General features: G+C 39.9%; 1 protein-coding gene across 3 annotated transcripts in view; it reads right to left on the bottom strand.

The window, feature by feature from the left end:
• The window catches only part of LOC134541597 (lysosomal Pro-X carboxypeptidase), a 96184-nt gene that overhangs the window by 4722 nt on the left and 68659 nt on the right, over positions 1–22803 (bottom strand). The window lies entirely within an intron of this gene.

The raw sequence follows: 22803 nt of genomic DNA, 5'->3' as shown, positions 1-22803 counted from the left end.
TCCGTGCACGACTGCAAGAACACGTGGCTGTCACACTGGAACTGGAGGCGGGCTCCCTGCTTGCAACACTTCTACACACCAGTTGCACATCGGCATCACCATCTCCGTGCACGACTGCAAGAACACGTCATGGTATTAGGAAAGAGAGAAGGTAAAGGCGCGCGCATCTTTCCCCCTCCCTAAGCCAGGCTCGTGACGTCACGTGGAAACATCGTCTCCCGCCGAGCTGGGAAGGGAGCGCAGAGCGACTGCGGATACTTCCTCGCTGCTCTGTGGCTTGCTCAAGTCTTTGCGGCGGGAAAATGAATCAGTTCATGTCCGAGCATATATTAAAATAAATTATACGAAAGTACAAGAATGTGGTTTCCCGGTTGTAGCAATAGTAAGTGACATGGGTGGAGGAAACAGAGCTTTATGGAAACAGCTAGGAATTAATACTTAAAATACTAGTTTCTCGAACACCAGTGACAGCATTACAAAAATTTTCGTATTTGCAGATGTTCCGCACCTACTGAAGTTGGCAAGAAATCACATTTTAGATAAGGAATTTGTTACAAATAGTGGCGGGGAAGTAGATACAATATTTGTCGAGCAACTGCTAGAGAAATCAGTGCACAATTTGAAATTAGCACCTAAGTTAACACAACATCATTTAGAGGTGAAAGGCAGTGGCCGGCAAAAAGTTAAAACAGCAGTTCAGCTCTTATCGAATAGCTAACCTCAAGCTTTAGGTTACTTAAAGGAAAATAATTTAGGGACAGGAGATTCCACCGCCACAGCAAATTTTTGTAAAATTTTCAATGACTGGTTCGATGTAATGAATTCATCACAGCCTGATAATGCTTATGGCTCACATAAAAACCAGCAGTAGAAAGTTTTAAATTAAATGACAAAGCTCATGGAAATTATCAGGGCAAAAGGAGTTAAGAAAAATTGCCTTTACAAGAAGGTATTAAAATTTGTAATAAATCCATGCAAGATTTATTTCAATATTTAAATGAATTTTTACATGTTCGATATGTGACTACAATAAAGCTGAATCAGGACATCCTAGAATGGTTTTTTTTTTATATAAGAGGCATGGGACACCAGAATAATCATCTGAATCCAGTGGACTTCAAATATAGAGTGCGAAACTGTATTCTGGGTAAACACTCTGCAGCAATATTTTCTACCAAAACAAACACGGAAGACAAAATTGACGAGACATGCTTAATACATTCATCTGCTGGAATTACGAACTTCGACGTAGCGGAACCGACACAATTACTGTTACATAAGGAAATGAATTTAACCTGCAAGTTACAGAACACAGTCAGAGTCAATACTTCAACTGATTCTCTGGTTACAGACATGACTGAAGTAGAACTACCAAGCGAGGATATAACTTCAAGCTAAGGCTTAAAATACATCGCGGGTAATGTGGCATTTCGTTTCAAAACTAAGTATCCTGAGCTTGGTACACTTTCATTAGAATCAGATAGAATTAGCTGGATTAGTTACCTTTCATACAGTGGCCTTCTTATTCCGAGTTCCGAACTTATGAATGCCATCAAAATTTCGGAAGATAGATTTATTGCCATGCATGGCGAGTATGTTTGCAAGGGTATTAATGTTTTTGAAACACTCACTAATGATATCGTGAATGCAATTGATGGGAAAGTGCCACGAGAAGTGATCCACTGTTTCGTCAGAAGTAGAACTTACATTAGGGTTAGACAGCTGAACATGAAAGCAAAAAACTCAGAAGACGAAAAAAGGAAACTACGAAACAAAATGAAGAAAACTACCACATAATCATGATGGTATACTAAGATAAGTTTTAGTTAACCGTGTCCATGGTGGAAATATGTTGTACAGTTATGACGTTCAAGCATAACATAAAGTAACATAATAAGACAGATAGTTTGTTAGCTTCATCGTGTAATTGAGGTGGGTCATTAATAATTTTGTCATTTATATAAAATGATTTTACTTTATTTATATTTTAAATTTATATGTATCAATTTTGAAATGTATTGTGTAAAGTTGTATTTTGACTGTCGCCTATCTTAGTTTTTGTAGTGATTTGTATATAAAAAATTGTGCCATTATTATTTTGTCTCTGTTTAACATTAATGAACTAGTTAACTTTTTTTGTGAAATCTTGGATCAAATTCGTTTAAATATATCATTTTCAATAAACAACTTGCACAAACAAGAAGAAATTTTGTACGCGACTAAATCATTTTAATTGTATTCCCTTAAGAAATCTCTTAAACAATTTAACTATTAATGTGATCATTAGATTATTATTTGCATTATAAAACACATCACACTAATTTTGACTATTTTTTACGTTAACTAGAGTTTAAGCATGGAGGTATGAAGTAGAGGAGTAGGCATGTAGAATCATTGCCGTGTTATTAGCTGAAGCCAAAAACCGTGGCTACCAAAACAGTGGCGTTGTCATAAGAAAAGCTTGGAAATGGCATTGTTGTTATGATAGCCAGAATAGCCTCGGCAATTAGGCAAAAATTACTTCACTTTATGGACTACATGCCTCCTACTCCTCTTCTTCTTATCACAAGACTACACAAAATTATTATCTTTGAAAGATTTGTGCAATGTGAGTGCATAACTTGATGTAAGCTTTTGGACATACACCATTGCTAATCACATGTATGTCTGTAGAAGAAAACTACAAAAAAACCAAAAGACAAAAAATACAAAAAAAAAAGCCAAAAATTTATGTTGTCAATAGGATATATACACCACATTATATTCCATAACAGGAATATGGTCAACAAACTAAGAAAAACAAAGAAAAATGGACAAAGAGAACGAGCACAATAATATTGAACCCCAGAAAAAATTTAGCACAACAGTGGAGACGAGACAAAAACACACCAAAACGAGAAGACGAAACAAACACAGTAGTTTTCCAAAACAGTAAAAAGCGACGTTTCGGGAACTGCTATCTGCTGCCGTCCTCATGCTGAGACGCACATGGTACAAAAACACAGGTGTGAATGAGTAGGGGCTGGAAAATTGAGGGTACATCAAGTCACAAAATTATTGTCTGTGCTGACCGGCGAAATTTACCGTGTCAAGCAGGCGGGTGAGTTAGTCCGTTTTTATCCGAATCCGAGCGCCCTGCATTCCACATGACGCAGTGCGCAGTAGCGTGAGATTCCAAACCGCTAATGCCTGCCCCCTGAGAACACGTGGCTGTCACACTGGAACTGCAGGCATGCTCCCTGCTTGCAACACTTCTACACACCAGTTGCACATCGGCATCACCATCTCCGTGCACGACTGCAAGAACACGTGGCTGTCACAATGGAACTGCAGGCGTGCTCCCTGCTTGCAACACTTCTACACACCAGTTGCACATCGGCATCACCATCTCCGTGCACGACTGCAAGAACACGTGGCTGTCACACTGGAACTGCAGGCGTGCTCCCTGCTTGCAACACTTCTACACACCAGTTGCACATCGGCATCACCATCTCCGTGCACGACTGCAAGAACACGTGGCTGTCACACTGAAACTGCAGGCGTGCTCCCTGCTTGCAACACTTCTACACACCAGTTGCACATCAGCATCACCATCTCCGTGCACGACTGCAAGAACACGTGGCTGTCACACTGGAACTGCAGGCGTGCTCCCTGCTTGCAACACTTCTACACACCAGTTGCACATCGGCATCACCATCTCCGTGCACGACTGCAAGAACACGTGGCTGTCACACTGGAACTGGAGGCAGGCTCCCTGCTTGCAACACTTCTACACACCAGTTGCACATCGGCATCACCATCTCCGTGCACGACTGCAAGAACACGTGGCTGTCACACTGGAACTGGAGGCGGGCTCCCTAGTAGGTATATATAGTTCATATGGGGACAGGGGAGGGGGGAGGGGGATTCGGGGATTCGAAGCGGCCATCTTGAATTACGTCACTTCCGGCGGCCATCTTGGATTACGTCACTTCCGGCGGCCATCTTGGATTACATCAAGTCCGGCGGCCATTTTGTTTTCTAGAACTTTCCACCATTTTGAGTTTCGTCCGCCATCTTGAAAATCTTTATTTATCATCTGATTTTAATGAAAAAAAAATTAAAATTAAAAAAAACTTAAATAATCAAAATTTTAAAATAAAATTAAAAAAATATTATTTAATAAAATTTCAATTAAAAAACCTACGCATCGAACACCCCACTCCTCTACATTACGAATACACCATCTAACACCCCGCTCCTCTGTTACAATGACATCATCATCGAACACCCCACTCATCCCTGTTACAATTTTTCGTTACATCCACCATCTTGGAAAATCATAATTATTAACTTAGAAAATCAGGAAAAAAAATATATGTATATATACCATCGTTGACTGCTGGAGGCAGCCATCTAATTTAATGGAGACCGCCATCTTAATTTCATCTGAAGGATGTCATCATCGGGTGTAGGTTTCTAAAGTACGTAGTGTACGTAAGGTAGAGTTTCTATCCCGTACCAGCATTATTATGACCCTTATAGACAAAAATCCACAAAAATCCACAAAATCCACAGTAATTTCGTTGTTGTAACCACCATTTTTTCTTAAAGTCTTATCATTTATAGGTTTTAACTAAAATATATGTTATTTGTACTAACATTGTGGATGTGATAGTTAAAGTAATGATAATATTAAAAAAAACATTTATTACCCCATCTTAGCGAGGCCAGAAATTTTTCAGAGTCCTAACTCACAAGTAATATTCTCTTCTCATGTTTGCGTACTCGTATTTAAAAGGCTGCATGGAAGCAATTATTTTTAATGTCTGTGTATAATTACATTTCTAAACAATTTCATGTTTGCGTATCCATGTTTTAAAAGCTGCATGGAAGCAGATATTTTTAATGTCTGCGTTCTATTTCACTTTTATAAACAAGTTCGTGTTTGCGTACATGTGTTTAAAAGCTGCATGGAAGCAGATATTTTTAATGTTTGTGTATAATTACATTTCACCATTCTGTAAGACATTTATAAGTATCAGTACCTCGTGGGATATTGGTTCTATATTAAAAATAATAAACAATATGTAGGTAAAATTGTATTTATTAAATTAAGAACATATTTTACACAACAAAAGTGGAGCAAAAACAGAAACTACACATCAAAAAACTGAAACTTTACAACAAAAATGGAAACTATACATCAAAAGCATAAACTGTACAACAAAAATGGAAAACTGTACAGCAAAAACATAAACTGTACAACAAAATGAAAACTATAAAACAAAAAACAGAAAAACTATACAACAAATGGAAACAACTACCAAACTGCCAAACTATTTAAATCAAAAACTATTTACAGAAAAAAAAAATTATTCGTCGCCTCCAACATATCCGTGGGGGACTGTGTGGATACCATCTTCGCAAATCAGCCGTTTGTCGTCCTCCCACGTTATGGCCAGCTTATTGCTGTACTCAGTATAGAGTATGTGCTGACGGGAGCGAATTGCTCTAACGCCTGCCCTCATTGTGCCGTGGTCTTGCAGGGCATCCAGGTAGTCATCGAATGTTATGTGGTTTTTGACCACACATCGCTGGATGCCCTTGGCCTTTTTCTCGCTCTTACCGCCACACCTGTAGGCGTAGAGTTTGGCCCGTAGGCTTACAAACTCCTCCATTACTTCTCCCCCACATTCATCTTTGAATTTACCGACAACTTTCTCGTTGATGGGGGAGAAGCATGGGTGGTCGGAAGGGTAGCAGCTGGTGTCGAATTTAGCCATCAGTGTAGGGTCGGCTTTGAGGTCTGAGTAAAAGTCTGTTGTCTGGATCTCATACACAAAACTGTCTGTATCCATATACATCAGGTGAATATTGTCATGGTAACGGGGTTTCATGGTATTGTAGTGGAATTCGTACATGAGAGTCTTTGAAAGATCTAGTACAGCCAGTCCGGCATAAATCGGCTTGTCGAAAATGATGGTCTCGTGATTAAGGTGGACTAGAGACAAATTCGGTTCGTACATTGTACGGTCCTTGAAGGACGGACGACACACCAACTTCTTGAACCTCTTCTCAGAGCACACCAACTCCATTTTGAGCCTCCGCCTTTTATTTTCCATCAGTTTACCAAATGTCGAGTTCACAGCGAGCTTAAAGAACTCCTTCTCGAACTCGTTAGCTGCTGTTTTCCGCTTGTTGGTATTCAGTCGAATATAGGGCTCCAACCATGCCGACTGCTCAAACTGCAGGACTCGGTGTATCTTAGTCACTCTCAGCCCATGAGATACCGCTTGCTGGAGGTTTTTGTAGTGGACAATGTAGTGCTCTTTATTTTCAAGTGTTGTCATCAGCTTTGATTGATTTGAGCCGGGCGGACACTGATTTACGGGAAGAAATGGCAGGTCTTTGTGACTTTCGTGGAGCTCGGGAGGGTACTCCACATCACACTCAATAATGTAGCCTGTAGGAGAATCATCTGGGACAGACACGACATCAATTGATGTGTCTGCCCATTGGAAATGCCGAATTGGAAGCGGCAGAGACATCGCCCACCCGTACAAATTATTCGCATCAATGTACTCCAGGAATGTGGATGGCTTGGAAGCATCATATGTCTCAGGTATGTAGGAGTTATTGGCTACGCAATGTCGTTTAATGCTTTGCGCTACTCCCCCCCTAATACCAGCCTCCACAAACATGTACATATCGTAATCGGTAAGAAGCTCTAGCTGTACACCTGTGGTTCGAAGCATCGCATCGAAAGCGAACCCTGGACAAGAAATATAGTGAGACGGATCTAGGCTGTATGTCTCCAAACATATGGAACGAAAATTCTCGAATACATCCGCCAAAATCAGAACATCCGTCTTTAGGTACAAGTCAGCGTACTCCCCCAAAGTAGCACACTGAAACTTGTCCCAGACTTTCACTGCATGAGCGTACTCCATCTCTGAAATCATGGAATCAGTCAGACTATTGTAGAAATCATCGATGGATGGAAGACGAGTATCATCTAGTCGAGCAAAAGAATCCACATAATCATACGGGAATACACCCTTGCGGGTAACCAACTCCAACTCATCAGGCGCGAAAAACTCGGTAGTACTTATAAACTTGTCTGCAGGCAAGAACTCAGCGAGCGAAGCAAGACCCCGACTCATAAAACGGAACGTATCGACAAACTGAATGCTGAACTTATCATGTAACTTCTTGGAAAAAGTTATCAGCTTCTCCTCTGAATTCGGAATGATGAAGATGTCTTTACTATCATACCCCAACTTCCTGATAATGAAGTTCTGATCGTATGCCAGGTTGTGGAAGAACACAATCAACTTTTTTGGTCTGCGCCTGAGAAGGTTGCAGTCATTACATGCAGGCCCAATAAATTCGCCGGTGAAGTGATTGTGGTCACGAACTTTCTTTACAGTTCCTCCGAACTTTCCTCCACAGTAGCAACAACACCTTGCTTGCAGAAAAGCAGTGTTTTGTGCATGTGTGAGCGGAGTCATAGGAACAGACGTAGAAAATATTTTCTGTACATCATGTCCAATCTCCACAATGCGGGATATGAACTTATCCTCTGCATCACAACCGCGATACAATTCAGGCTCTGATGGAAGTGCTGAAGTGAGGTGTGCAGGAATGATGGTATTATCAGCTTTCACGTAAATACAGTAGCTGTATGCTTTATGCTTTTGGTACTGCAGCGTGTATGACTCATCAGGATTCGGGTGACATGTATGGATTTTCTCTAGAATAGCTTCAAAGTCGCAATATACCACGATGGGCATCTTATCACTGTGATGGAAGTTTTTGAACTGCAGAACAGGAGGCAAGCCATTTTTATCGGGCGATGGCATCTCCATCCTAACAGCAGCATGCTCTTTGCAGAGCTCACGGTGTTTTTCCAAACACCGAAGACCAGTGAGCCCGCTAACCCTTTCCTGATCATCATAATGCTTGAAGCATCTTTTACAAACATGAATAGCATCATGATGTGTAGTGATTTGGGCCCGAACCAGGGCAGAAAAATTAGTGATGTAGGCGAAATGGGATGAATCGTCATTGACCAAGAGCAGAAGATCGAAATGATGTTCTTTTTCTTCAGGAGCGACTCGAGCAGGAACAACATTCAGATTCTCGTCGATACTGTAGATGTTGATGGAGACTCCGGGGTTCTGTTTTTCAAACAGTGGTATTTGCTTGATTGGAGTAGGGAAGTCAATGTTGTTGAAGTTGAACTCCCCCTCCAAGTCATGGTAGCGCTGGTTGACACGTTCAGGATGCTCACCTTCCACGTACTTCACAAGAATCGACCACTTAAAGCACATGTGGTCTTCGAGGTTTTGCGGATTTATCACTGCGTATTTGTCTTTGATGCATGTAGGTAATTCGATGTAGGAGCTGGCACGGAGTGGATCGAGATTATTTATCCGTAGTTGAAGCCGCTTAACGGCCGACAAAGTCCATCCGGACCCCTTCCCCATGTAGTCTTCCTCCTCCTTGCAGATCTTAGAGATGGACTCGGTAACTGCCTCCACAACCTCATGAACTGCGTAGAGGGGGACATTCATGGTTTTGAAGGCCCTCTTGTCTTCACAGGCATCTACGGGTTTTTCGTAGACGCACTCGAGCACGATATTGAATTTGAGAGGTCCGTTCTCTTCAATCTCCTCCACAAGTTGGTTGATTATTTTGTTCTTGATGGAGTCCAGGTACTTACAAATATCCTTGGCAGAACTTGACGTATTTTCTGCCACGTACGTCTTAAAGTTACCCTTGAAACCCACTTCGGCGGTGATGAAGCCGTGGGTATTGGCCAAACCAGTCCCGGTCACCACCTTTGTTCGGCTGGTCGAAGGCTTGGGCGTAACTGCAGGCTTAACTGCTACCATCCTCTGCTTCTTTGTTGGAGGCGGAGCAGGCCCCTTGCATACCTTGATGTGGGCTTTTAACTTATCAGCCCTGGCGAACTCCTTAGCACAGTTGTCGCAGGTATGTGCTATGCGGTTTGGGTTAAGACCGCAAGCCGACTTCTCATGGCGTCTAGCCAAATCAGCACGGGCGAAGGCCTTGTAGCAGAAGCTACACCGCATGCCTGATGTCGTAGCGACAGCTCCAGCACATGATGCAAGGTGCTGCTGCATCTTATCGCTGCGTGCAACCATCTTTCCACATAGGTGGCACTGCTGGTAGTCACGATGCTGGTTCTCGGCACACTGTCGCTCGTGCCGGTAGCGGTTGTGGCCTGCCGTGAATGTAGCAGAGCAGAAATGGCATTTCTGAACGGTAGACGCCATCATCACGGCAATCGGTAGACTGGTCTCAACGTACGGAACACGTAACGGTAGCTCGACGCACGGAGAACTATAACAAAATAATTAAGAATACAATGTAGCTAGATGTTAACACGAAAAAGTTGCAAACATAACCTCAAAACTCTATCCCTTAAGCCTACTAACCTAAACTGATAGCAATGTAACTAAATAAAAAAGTTACAAACATAACCTCAAAACTCTAGCACTCAAGCTTACAAACCTAAACTACTAGCATTGTTACTAAATAAAAAAAGTTGCAAACATAACCTCAAAGCTATTCCTTCATGTACAATCCTAAAAATGGTAGAATATTTAAAGTACTGATAAAAGTTAAAGCTGAAAAATATTCAATGCTAACTCAAAATGATTGATTACATAACCTCAAAACTACACTAATTCACAACTCAAAAATGCTAGAATATTAAAGTACTGTTAAAAGTTTAAGCTAAACAATTCCTGGTTACCCTCACATAAGTGTACAGAGAAAAAAAATAGCTAGCATATAACCTACGAAAAAGCTGAGAAACATAAAAATACTAACGAAACATGTAGCATACCTCAGAAAACGATGAAGTGGAGCTGTAGAACACGAAGTAGCGTTGACGGTAGAAATCGTGGTAGCAGCGAAACTCACACACGAACTAGCTCACTCAAACTCCAAGAACACACTGAAGCTCCGACAGCTAATCCTGGCCTTTTATAGCCTCGGACCTGCCTGTTCTTGGAAAAACCATTAGGAACAGAGTATTTCTGTTGTATCCACCAATAGGAATGTAGTACATGGAAGTACCATTGTCTTCGGAAAAACCCAGCATGACTCATTTGCATGTCGTAGCAGGTCTGTGAGGGGTGGGGTTAGAAATGTAACCTGACAGCCAAACATGGGAAACCACTCTCGGGTAAAACCACTAATGACCTAGGTGATTAGAGATTAGGGCGCGAGGCACTGCCTGCATCGTGACTCATCACTCAGGAATGTCGTCTCGCAGTGTCGAGGGGACCCAAACAATAGACTTAACCGTGCATGTCACAACTGGTACATTAGTCCGCGACTTTGTAGCGCCATGAGGCGCTCATGAATGTCTGAGCCTGCCACAAACAGCTCGTCAAAGTGTAATCACGAAGCACTCGAGCTTCAGTCATGACGCGCATGCTGCAACAGGCCCGTTAGTCACCGACTTCGTGGCGCCAAGCTGACACTCGGGTAGACAGGTAGCTAAATGATAATACTAGTAATGCAAGGAAATAAAACAATCGGGTATGTTTAATACATTTATTAAAAGTAAGAACACATTACAAAACTAAAACATTAAAAATTTATTCTACATTTATTATGACCAACATTCGTTTAAAAATTTTTAGCATTTCATTGCGAATGATCAGTTGAACCTCCACAGTATGACACAATTTGCTGATGTTCCAGGAACAACCCTTTTCACAAACATTTAAGGAGACTTTCCTTAAGCTTTCTTTTCATTGGTCAAATAAAACATCTCCCTCTCTTCCCCTTTTACAATGATGCTGCTTTACCATCATGCTAAAATTCTGTAAGACAATAAAAAAATTTACTTCCCTTAAACCTTACGGTAGAAATTTCATCCTAGGTTGCTGTTACTGCATCTAGAAATTAAAAAAAATATTATCTCATACAGGTTTTATTTACATGTTATACTTAACCATCCTACCACACACACGCACACACATTCACACACTTACGCACATGCGTGCGCATGCGTGCACTGAGATGAAATACATACTTGCCCACATAATGTACTTTTATTTACAAAGGCAACATATTAAAACACATAATATTTAAATTTTGTGTAGATTGGATGGTACTAGAAAACCATACTACAAAACGAGCGGACAACACTTGAGTCTTTATTATGATTGGGCTGACGGATTGCCTCTGGAACGCCCTTGTTACCTTCAACGACTCAGAATTAATACTTTTTATCCATCAAAAAACAACAACAGTTTAACTAAGCAAACATACACCCCACACCCCTCAAAAATTGTTATTACACAATGCATTATTTACATGGTAGGAGACCGCACAAACGAAGTGCGCAACTTCAGATTAGAAATATTGATTAAAATAACTACTAAAGATGCTAATTTGTTTATGAAAAAATTGCACATGAAATACAGACACTTGGTTATTTACACACACACACACATACATACATACATACATACATACATACATACATACATACATACATACATACATACATACACACATACACCCTGCATGGCTTCAGAAGTAAGTACGATATTTTGAAAACCACTCAAGACTTACATCTGTTTATGAAAAGGAGCTAAATATTAAAAAAATTTCAAAGTTAATTTTAGAGATGAAATATCATGTGCAAGTCCTTGCATGCGAGAACATTTTATTACGCAATTATCTTCATTTTTCCCAAACCATAGGTCTGATGTTTGGATACCACACAAATCTCATACTTAACATATGCACTACGAGATGACTGCACGCCAGTCCAAGCCCCTGCGCTTAGAGACGAAACTGCACTAGAAGCGTTAGCAAGCATTGCAATTATCTCGCTTCACAAATGCAGATTCACCTCTGACTAGGTAGACCTCCTGAAACAGTAAACATAGGACAGTGAAACACATTAAAAAAAAAGCATTTCAAAATAATTGAATAATATAAAACACTGCACATTTCACGAAAATCACCACGAAACTGACAGCCCTTTCAGTCACAATTCTGCGAATGCTATCACAGAATGCTAGATTTAGAAAGAAAGGATCATTCATGCCTTCATTATGGAACAAAGTAATAAATCACATGAAGAGAAACAAAAAAGGTACACACTTCGTTCTTAGACTCGTGCCGCCTCCTTGACAGAGAGAAAAGATTTTACACATAAAATAGTATATATTTCATTTCCAGCGATGAAGATGTACTAATATCACCTTGACAAGCTTAGATGATCTAGGGAGAGACAAAGTAAATATATTAACAAAAAAAAGTCGACTAAAAATCATTTACAAACAAAATACTTATCATTCCTTAGATTACATATTTTTCTCAATTTAATAAATGAGAGAACACAAACATTTACTTAAATCACTATTTATCAATTTTAAACTCTCGTGTACATCAGGAAAAAATAAATTGTATCATTCATTATTAGTTGTAATGTAAAAAATGCAAAACAGTTTCTTTGTGGGTTGTGGAATGCTCACTCACGATCGAAAAAAAGAGGGGCTTCGCTGTAAATCAAGGGAGGGGGAAACCATCTTGAAAGTTGAAGTTTCTCATATATTTGGATGTATAGTAATCAAGCAAGTAATAACATTTGATGGTATAATATCCGTCTGATTAAAGTTTATTTGCTAACATGAATTCACAAATTAAACGAATCTCTGAGTACATTTGCTTATCTTTTATAGGAAAAAAATGCACAGATTGATTGTTTTATCATGAATAACCAGGAGCACACTAAAAAAACAAACGAAATTCTCGCCAATAATAACCAACAGCACACAAACAATAAAAAAACGATGTGTCAGTAATAACATGCAGCATGCGGAGAAAATCACCAAAATATTGTCAAGAATAACCATCAGTACATGTAGAATACCAATAAAGTCTTGACATGAAAAAGGCTGAAGTGCACGGAGAAAATCAAATTCTCGTCAGGTAAAAAAAGCAGAAGCACATGAAAAAAAAAAAACCAACAAAATTATAACACAGTAAAGTTGAAGCACACGTAGAAATCTATCGAAAATTCATTTGAAAAAATAGGAGCACTCAGAGAAAAATATCCGGGAGAAGATTAAAAACATCATAAATTATCAATTTTTTTTTAAAAAAGTTCAATTTAAATCCTGCCAGTCAACTTGTGAACTCTTTGCTTAAGAAACATGAGAGTTCTGGCACAAGTCAACTTGTGAACTCCTTGCTTAAGCAACATGAGAGTTCTGGCACAAGTCAACTTGTGAACTCCTTGCTTAAGCAACATGAGAGTTGTGGCACAAGTCAACTTGTGAACTCCTTGCTTAAGCAACATGAGAGTTCTGGCACAAGTCGGCTTGTGAACTCTTTGCTTAAGCAACATGAGAGTTCTGGCACAAGTCAGCTCGTGAACTCTTTGCTTAAGCAACATGAGAGTTCTGGCACAAGTCAGCTTGTGAACTCTTTGCTTAAGCAACATGAGAGTTCCAGCACAAGTCAGCTTGTGAACTCTTTGCTTAAGCAACATGAGAGTTCTGGCACAAGTCAGCTTGTGAACTCTTTGCTTAAGCAACATGAGAGTTCTGGCACAAGTCAACTTGTAAACTCCTTGCTTAAGCAACATGAGATATCTGGCAGGATTTAAATTGAACTTTTTTAAAAAAAAATTGATAATTTATGATGTTTTTAATCTTCTCCCGGATAGTTTTCTCTGAGTGCTCCTATTTTTTCAAATGAATTTTCGATAGATTTCTACGTGTGCTTCAACTTTACTGTGTTATAATTTTGTTGTTTTTTTTTTTCATGTGCTTCTGCTTTTTTTACCTGACGAGAATTTGATTTTCTCCGTGCACTTCAGCCTTTTTCATGTCAAGACTTTATTGGTATTCTACATGTACTGATGGTTATTCTTGACAATATTTTGGTGATTTTCTCCGCATGCTGCATGTTATTACTGACACATCATTTTTTTATTGTTTGTGTGCTGTTGGTTATTATTGGCGAGAATTTCGTTTGTTTTTTTAGTGTGCTCCTGGTTATTCATGATAAAACAATCAATCTGTGCATTTTTTTCCTATAAAAGATAAGCAAATGTACTCAGAGATTCGTTTAATTTGTGAATTCATGTTAGCAAATAAACTTTAATCAGACGGATATTATACCACCAAATGTTATTACTTGCTTGATTACTATACATCCAAATATATGAGAAACTTCAACTTTCAAGATGGTTTCCCCCTCCCTTGATTTACAGCGAAGCCCCTCTTTTTTTCGATCGTGAGTGAGCATTCCACAACCCACAAAGAAACTGTTTTGCATTTTTTACATTACAACTAATAATGAATGATACAATTTATTTTTTCCTGATGTACACGAGAGTTTAAAATTGATAAATAGTGATTTAAGTAAATGTTTGTGTTCTCTCATTTATTAAATTGAGAAAAATATGTAATCTAAGGAATGATAAGTATTTTGTTTGTAAATGATTTTTAGTCGACTTTTTTTTGTTAATATATTTACTTTGTCTCTCCCTAGATCATCTAAGCTTGTCAAGGTGATATTAGTACATCTTCATCGCTGGAAATGAAATATATACTATTTTATGTGTAAAATCTTTTCTCTCTGTCAAGGAGGCGGCACGAGTCTAAGAACGAAGTGTGTACCTTTTTTGTTTCTCTTCATGTGATTTATTACTTTGTTCCATAATGAAGGCATGAATGATCCTTTCTTTCTAAATCTAGCATTCTGTGATAGCATTCGCAGAATTGTGACTGAAAGGGCTGTCAGTTTCGTGGTGATTTTCGTGAAATGTGCAGTGTTTTATATTATTCAATTATTTTGAAATGCTTTTTTTTTAATGTGTTTCACTGTCCTATGTTTACTGTTTCAGGAGGTCTACCTAGTCAGAGGTGAATCTGCATTAGTGAAGCGAGATAATTGCAATGCTTGCTAACGCTTCTGGTGCAGTTTCGTCTCTAAGCGCAGGGGCTTGGACTGGCGTGCTGTCATCTCGTAGTGCATATGTTAAGTATGAGATTTGTGTGGTATCCAAACATCAGACCTATGGTTTGGGAAAAATGAAGATAATTGCGTAATAAAATGTTCTCGCATGCAAGGACTTGCACATGATATTTCATCTCTAAAATTAACTTTGAAATTTTTTTAATATTTAGCTCCTTTTCATAAACAGATGTAAGTCTTGAGTGGTTTTCAAAATATCGTACTTACTTCTGAAGCCATGCAGGGTGTATGTGTGTATGTATGTATGTATGTATGTATGTATGTATGTATGTATGTATGTGTGTGTGTGTGTGTGTAAATAACCAAGTGTCTGTATTTCATGTGCAATTTTTTCATAAACAAATTAGCATCTTTAGTAGTTATTTTAATCAATATTTCTAATCTGAAGTTGCGCACTTCGTTTGTGCGGTCTCCTACCATGTAAATAATGCATTGTGTAATAACAATTTTTGAGGGGTGTGGGGTGTATGTTTGCTTAGTTAAACTGTTGTTGTTTTTTGATGGATAAAAAGTATTAATTCTGAGTCGTTGAAGGTAACAAGGGCGTTCCAGAGGCAATCCGTCAGCCCAATCATAATAAAGACTCAAGTGTTGTCCGCTCGTTTTGTAGTATGGTTTTCTAGTACCATCCAATCTACACAAAATTTAAATATTATGTGTTTTAATATGTTGCCTTTTAAATAAAAGTACATTATGTGGGCAAGTATGTATTTCATCTCAGTGCACGCATGCGCACGCATGTGCGTAAGTGTGTGAATGTGTGTGCGTGTGTGTGGTAGGATGGTTAAGTATAACATGTAAATAAAACCTGTATGAGATAATATTTTTTTTAATTTCTAGATGCAGTAACAGCAACCTAGGATGAAATTTCTACCGTAAGGTTTAAGGGAAGTAAATTTTTTTATTGTCTTACAGAATTTTAGCATGATGGTAAAGCAGCATCATTGTAAAAGGGGAAGAGAGGGAGATGTTTTATTTGACCAATGAAAAGAAAGCTTAAGGAAAGTCTCCTTAAATGTTTGTGAAAAGGGTTGTTCCTGGAACATCAGCAAATTGTGTCATACTGTGGATGTTCAACTGATCATTCGCAATGAAATGCTAAAAATTTTTAAACGAATGTTGGTCATAATAAATGTAGAATAAATTTTTAATGTTTTAGTTTTGTAATGTGTTCTTACTTTTAATAAATGTATTAAACATACCCGATTGTTTTATTTCCTTGCATTACTAGTATTATCATTTAGCTACCTGTCTACCCGAGTGTCAGCTTGGCGCCACGAAGTCGGTGACTAACGGGCCTGTTGCAGCATGCGCGTCATGACTGAAGCTCGAGTGCTTCGTGATTACACTTTGACGAGCTGTTTGTGGCAGGCTCAGACATTCATGAGCGCCTCATGGCGCTACAAAGTCGCGGACTAATGTACCAGTTGTGACATGCACGGTTAAGTCTATTGTTTGGGTCCCCTCGACACTGCGAGACGACATTCCTGAGTGATGAGTCACGATGCAGGCAGTGCCTCGCGCCCTAATCTCTAATCACCTAGGTCATTAGTGGTTTTACCCGAGAGTGGTTTCCCATGTTTGGCTGTCAGGTTACATTTCTAACCCCACCCCTCACAGACCTGCTACGACATGCAAATGAGTCATGCTGGGTTTTTCCGAAGACAATGGTACTTCCATGTACTACATTCCTATTGGTGGATACAACAGAAATACTCTGTTCCTAATGGTTTTTCCAAGAACAGGCAGGTCCGAGGCTATAAAAGGCCAGGATTAGCTGTCGGAGCTTCAGTGTGTTCTTGGAGTTTGAGTGAGCTAGTTCGTGTGTGAGTTTCGCTGCTACCACGATTTCTACCGTCAACGCTACTTCGTGTTCTACAGCTCCACTTCATCGTTTTCTGAGGTATGCTACATGTTTCGTTAATATTTTTATGTTTCTCAGCTTTTTCGTAGGTTATATGCTAGCTATTTTTTTTCTCTGTACACTTATGTGAGGGTAACCAGGAATTGTTTAGCTTAAACTTTTAACAGTACTTTAATATTCTAGCATTTTTGAGTTGTGAATTAGTGTAGTTTTGAGGTTATGTAATCAATCATTTTGAGTTAGCATTGAATATTTTTCAGCTTTAACTTTTATCAGTACTTTAAATATTCTACCATTTTTAGGATTGTACATGAAGGAATAGCTTTGAGGTTATGTTTGCAACTTTTTTTATTTAGTAACAATGCTAGTAGTTTAGGTTTGTAAGCTTGAGTGCTAGAGTTTTGAGGTTATGTTTGTAACTTTTTTATTTAGTTACATTGCTATCAGTTTAGGTTAGTAGGCTTAAGGGATAGAGTTTTGAGGTTATGTTTGCAACTTTTTCGTGTTAACATCTAGCTACATTGTATTCTTAATTATTTTGTTATAGTTCTCCGTGCGTCGAGCTACCGTTACGTGTTCCGTACGTTGAGACCAGTCTACCGATTGCCGTGATGATGGCGTCTACCGTTCAGAAATGCCATTTCTGCTCTGCTACATTCACGGCAGGCCACAACCGCTACCGGCACGAGCGACAGTGTGCCGAGAACCAGCATCGTGACTACCAGCAGTGCCACCTATGTGGAAAGATGGTTGCACGCAGCGATAAGATGCAGCAGCACCTTGCATCATGTGCTGGAGCTGTCGCTACGACATCAGGCATGCGGTGTAGCTTCTGCTACAAGGCCTTCGCCCGTGCTGATTTGGCTAGACGCCATGAGAAGTCGGCTTGCGGTCTTAACCCAAACCGCATAGCACATACCTGCGACAACTGTGCTAAGGAGTTCGCCAGGGCTGATAAGTTAAAAGCCCACATCAAGGTATGCAAGGGGCCTGCTCCGCCTCCAACAAAGAAGCAGAGGATGGTAGCAGTTAAGCCTGCAGTTACGCCCAAGCCTTCGACCAGCCGAACAAAGGTGGTGACCGGGACTGGTTTGGCCAATACCCACGGCTTCATCACCGCCGAAGTGGGTTTCAAGGGTAACTTTAAGACGTACGTGGCAGAAAATACGTCAAGTTCTGCCAAGGATATTTGTAAGTACCTGGACTCCATCAAGAACAAAATAATCAACCAACTTGTGGAGGAGATTGAAGAGAACGGACCTCTCAAATTCAATATCGTGCTCGAGTGCGTCTACGAAAAACCCGTAGATGCCTGTGAAGACAAGAGGGCCTTCAAAACCATGAATGTCCCCCTCTACGCAGTTCATGAGGTTGTGGAGGCAGTTACCGAGTCCATCTCTAAGATCTGCAAGGAGGAGGAAGACTACATGGGGAAGGGGTCCGGATGGACTTTGTCGGCCGTTAAGCGGCTTCAACTACGGATAAATAATCTCGATCCACTCCGTGCCAGCTCCTACATCGAATTACCTACATGCATCAAAGACAAATACGCAGTGATAAATCCGCAAAACCTCGAAGACCACATGTGCTTTAAGTGGTCGATTCTTGTGAAGTACGTGGAAGGTGAGCATCCTGAACGTGTCAACCAGCGCTACAATGACTTGGAGGGGGAGTTCAACTTCAACAACATTGACTTCCCTACTCCAATCAAGCAAATACCACTGTTTGAAAAACAGAACCCCAGAGTCTCCATCAACATCTACAGTATCGACGAGAATCTGAATGTTGTTCCTGCTCGAGTCGCTCCTGAAGAAAAAGAACATCATTTCGATCTTCTGCTCTTGGTCAATGACGATTCATCCCATTTCGCCTACATCACTAATTTTTCTGCCCTGGTTCGGGCCCAAATCACTACACATCATGATGCTATTCATGTTTGTAAAAGATGCTTCAAGCATTATGATGATCAGGAAAGGGTTAGCGGGCTCACTGGTCTTCGGTGTTTGGAAAAACACCGTGAGCTCTGCAAAGAGCATGCTGCTGTTAGGATGGAGATGCCATCGCCCGATAAAAATGGCTTGCCTCCTGTTCTGCAGTTCAAAAACTTCCATCACAGTGATAAGATGCCCATCGTGGTATATTGCGACTTTGAAGCTATTCTAGAGAAAATCCATACATGTCACCCGAATCCTGATGAGTCATACACGCTGCAGTACCAAAAGCATAAAGCATACAGCTACTGTATTTACGTGAAAGCTGATAATACCATCATTCCTGCACACCTCACTTCAGCACTTCCATCAGAGCCTGAATTGTATCGCGGTTGTGATGCAGAGGATAAGTTCATATCCCGCATTGTGGAGATTGGACATGATGTACAGAAAATATTTTCTACGTCTGTTCCTATGACTCCGCTCACACATGCACAAAACACTGCTTTTCTGCAAGCAAGGTGTTGTTGCTACTGTGGAGGAAAGTTCGGAGGAACTCTAAAGAAAGTTCGTGACCACAATCACTTCACCGGCGAATTTATTGGGCCTGCATGTAATGACTGCAACCTTCTCAGGCGCAGACCAAAAAAGTTGATTGTGTTCTTCCACAACCTGGCATACGATCAGAACTTCATTATCAGGAAGTTGGGGTATGATAGTAAAGACATCTTCATCATTCCGAATTCAGAGGAGAAGCTGATAACTTTTTCCAAGAAGTTACATGATAAGTTCAGCATTCAGTTTGTCGATACGTTCCGTTTTATGAGTCGGGGTCTTGCTTCGCTCGCTGAGTTCTTGCCTGCAGACAAGTTTATAAGTACTACCGAGTTTTTCGCGCCTGATGAGTTGGAGTTGGTTACCCGCAAGGGTGTATTCCCGTATGATTATGTGGATTCTTTTGCTCGACTAGATGATACTCGTCTTCCATCCATCGATGATTTCTACAATAGTCTGACTGATTCCATGATTTCAGAGATGGAGTACGCTCATGCAGTGAAAGTCTGGGACAAGTTTCAGTGTGCTACTTTGGGGGAGTACGCTGACTTGTACCTAAAGACGGATGTTCTGATTTTGGCGGATGTATTCGAGAATTTTCGTTCCATATGTTTGGAGACATACAGCCTAGATCCGTCTCACTATATTTCTTGTCCAGGGTTCGCTTTCGATGCGATGCTTCGAACCACAGGTGTACAGCTAGAGCTTCTTACCGATTACGATATGTACATGTTTGTGGAGGCTGGTATTAGGGGGGGAGTAGCGCAAAGCATTAAACGACATTGCGTAGCCAATAACTCCTACATACCTGAGACATATGATGCTTCCAAGCCATCCACATTCCTGGAGTACATTGATGCGAATAATTTGTACGGGTGGGCGATGTCTCTGCCGCTTCCAATTCGGCATTTCCAATGGGCAGACACATCAATTGATGTCGTGTCTGTCCCAGATGATTCTCCTACAGGCTACATTATTGAGTGTGATGTGGAGTACCCTCCCGAGCTCCACGAAAGTCACAAAGACCTGCCATTTCTTCCCGTAAATCAGTGTCCGCCCGGCTCAAATCAATCAAAGCTGATGACAACACTTGAAAATAAAGAGCACTACATTGTCCACTACAAAAACCTCCAGCAAGCGGTATCTCATGGGCTGAGAGTGACTAAGATACACCGAGTCCTGCAGTTTGAGCAGTCGGCATGGTTGGAGCCCTATATTCGACTGAATACCAACAAGCGGAAAACAGCAGCTAACGAGTTCGAGAAGGAGTTCTTTAAGCTCGCTGTGAACTCGACATTTGGTAAACTCATGGAAAATAAAAGGCGGAGGCTCAAAATGGAGTTGGTGTGCTCTGAGAAGAGGTTCAAGAAGTTGGTGTGTCGTCCGTCCTTCAAGGACCGTACAATGTACGAACCGAATTTGTCTCTAGTCCACCTTAATCACGAGACCATCATTTTCGACAAGCCGATTTATGCCGGACTGGCTGTACTAGATCTTTCAAAGACTCTCATGTACGAATTCCACTACAATACCATGAAACCCCGTTACCATGACAATATTCACCTGATGTATATGGATACAGACAGTTTTGTGTATGAGATCCAGACAACAGACTTTTACTCAGACCTCAAAGCCGACCCTACACTGATGGCTAAATTCGACACCAGCTGCTACCCTTCCGACCACCCATGCTTCTCCCCCATCAACGAGAAAGTTGTCGGTAAATTCAAAGATGAATGTGGGGGAGAAGTAATGGAGGAGTTTGTAAGCCTACGGGCCAAACTCTACGCCTACAGGTGTGGCGGTAAGAGCGAGAAAAAGGCCAAGGGCATCCAGCGATGTGTGGTCAAAAACCACATAACATTCGATGACTACCTGGATGCCCTGCAAGACCACGGCACAATGAGGGCAGGCGTTAGAGCAATTCGCTCCCGTCAGCACATACTCTATACTGAGTACAGCAATAAGCTGGCCATAACGTGGGAGGACGACAAACGGCTGATTTGCGAAGATGGTATCCACACAGTCCCCCACGGATATGTTGGAGGCGACGAATAATTTTTTTTTTCTGTAAATAGTTTTTGATTTAAATAGTTTGGCAGTTTGGTAGTTGTTTCCATTTGTTGTATAGTTTTTCTGTTTTTTGTTTTATAGTTTTCATTTTGTTGTACAGTTTATGTTTTTGCTGTACAGTTTTCCATTTTTGTTGTACAGTTTATGCTTTTGATGTATAGTTTCCATTTTTGTTGTAAAGTTTCAGATTTTTGATGTGTAGTTTCTGTTTTTGCTCCACTTTTGTTGTGTAAAATATGTTCTTAATTTAATAAATACAATTTTACCTACATATTGTTTATTATTTTTAATATAGAACCAATATCCCACGAGGTACTGATACTTATAAATGTCTTACAGAATGGTGAAATGTAATTATACACAAACATTAAAAATATCTGCTTCCATGCAGCTTTTAAACACATGTACGCAAACACGAACTTGTTTATAAAAGTGAAATAGAACGCAGACATTAAAAATATCTGCTTCCATGCAGCTTTTAAAACATGGATACGCAAACATGAAATTGTTTAGAAATGTAATTATACACAGACATTAAAAATAATTGCTTCCATGCAGCCTTTTAAATACGAGTACGCAAACATGAGAAGAGAATATTACTTGTGAGTTAGGACTCTGAAAAATTTCTGGCCTCGCTAAGATGGTGTAATAAATGTTTTTTTAATATTATCATTACTTTAACTATCACATCCACAATGTTAGTACAAATAACATATATTTTAGTTAAAACCTATAAATGATAAGACTTTAAGAAAAAATGGTGGTTACAACAACGAAATTACTGTGGATTTTGTGGATTTTTGTGGATTTTTGTCTATAAGGGTCATAATAATGCTGGTACGGGATAGAAACTCTACCTTACGTACACTACGTACTTTAGAAACCTACACCCGATGATGACATCCTTCAGATGAAATTAAGATGGCGGTCTCCATTAAATTAGATGGCTGCCTCCAGCAGTCAACGATGGTATATATACATATATTTTTTTTTTCCTGATTTTCTAAGTTAATAATTATGATTTTCCAAGATGGTGGATGTAACGAAAAATTGTAACAGGGATGAGTGGGGTGTTCGATGATGATGTCATTGTAACAGAGGAGCGGGGTGTTAGATGGTGTATTCGTAATGTAGAGGAGTGGGGTGTTCGATGCGTAGGTTTTTTAATTGAAATTTTATTAAATAATATTTTTTTAATTTTATTTTAAAATTTTGATTATTTAAGTTTTTTTTAATTTTAATTTTTTTTTCATTAAAATCAGATGATAAATAAAGATTTTCAAGATGGCGGACGAAACTCAAAATGGTGGAAAGTTCTAGAAAACAAAATGGCCGCCGGACTTGATGTAATCC

This window comes from Bacillus rossius (genome assembly GCF_032445375.1).
Source record: "Bacillus rossius redtenbacheri isolate Brsri chromosome 4 unlocalized genomic scaffold, Brsri_v3 Brsri_v3_scf4_1, whole genome shotgun sequence".
Classification (NCBI taxonomy): domain Eukaryota; kingdom Metazoa; phylum Arthropoda; class Insecta; order Phasmatodea; family Bacillidae; genus Bacillus; species Bacillus rossius.
Note: the sequence above shows the minus strand (reverse complement) of the source record. Positions and strands in the feature narration are given on the sequence as shown.